The sequence below is a fragment of the Ailuropoda melanoleuca genome, chromosome 2 (assembly GCF_002007445.2).
Source record: "Ailuropoda melanoleuca isolate Jingjing chromosome 2, ASM200744v2, whole genome shotgun sequence".
In the NCBI taxonomy this organism is placed as follows: Eukaryota; Metazoa; Chordata; class Mammalia; order Carnivora; family Ursidae; genus Ailuropoda; species Ailuropoda melanoleuca.
This window is the reverse complement of record NC_048219.1, coordinates 92,835,916-92,836,954: the sequence shown is the minus strand read 5'-3', so window position 1 is coordinate 92,836,954 and position 1,039 is coordinate 92,835,916.

The window sequence follows — 1,039 nt, the reverse complement described above, 5'->3', positions numbered from 1 at the left end:
CGCAGCCCTCCGCCCGCCGGGAGCGGAACCCGCCGCGGGCGCGGGCGCGCGCGCCCAGCCTGCAACGCCGCACGAACGCCGAGGGGAGCGTTCCCGCGCCTGCGCAATTACCGGCTGCGCCCACGCACACTCTGTTGCCCCCTCCGCTCGGCAGTGCGGGGATTCCCAACTCCGGTCAGCGCCGGCGCCAGCCCCGCCCCCCGCTCCAGGACCCGTGCGTCCCCCACACGCACGCGCGCGGGAGTTCTCCTCCCCCTCCTGCGGGTGTTCTCCGCGCTTGAGACTTACAAGCAAACCCAGGGGAGCAGCAGAGCAAGGAAAGGCTGTGACCGACTCTGAGTCTGGCTTGTTGTTTGCAGGCAGAAAGCCATCTGCCTCTTAATTTTCGGACTTCATTGCAGAATTTTTTTCTGAAGGACTTTAGAAATTATTGTCGGCTTGTCAACTAACGGTAAACCACCACCCGCCCCCCCCCCGAAACACACACACCAGGTATCGGCCTTCTAAATTTTACAGCGGTTCTCTGTTTAGTTCCTATCACAGTTCTAGCTCGGCCCAGCAAGTACTACTTTCCCAGTTTAACAGATCTGGAAACAGCCCGGAGAGATGAGTTGACAGCCCACCCCTAGAGCTAGTGGCAGAATTTGAAACCTGAATCTCAACTGAATCCTTCCTCCGCTCCCCATCGCCCACAGGATAAAACAAATTAATCGCGTTGGCTTTGGAGGCCCTCCGCGAAGTGACTAACCTGTAATCCCAACTGTTTTTAGCCCACGGTACTCTGACCCAAAAAGCATCTTTCCCGCCCCATCTCTTCTTTCCTCAAGTATCCCCTGACAACTTCCTGAACCAGTTTTTCCCTCGCTCAGCGTCTACTTGGTTTCTCGGTACATTATGTATCCCACCCCCTTCCTGCCGATTCCAGACCACATTTCCACTCCAGCAGTTGAATTGAGAGAGATGGGAGCCGCACCCGCCAGGTCTGGAGGTAAGCAACTGCTCCAACTCAGGGAGCCCTAGCTGCTCAAGGGAGCTGGCA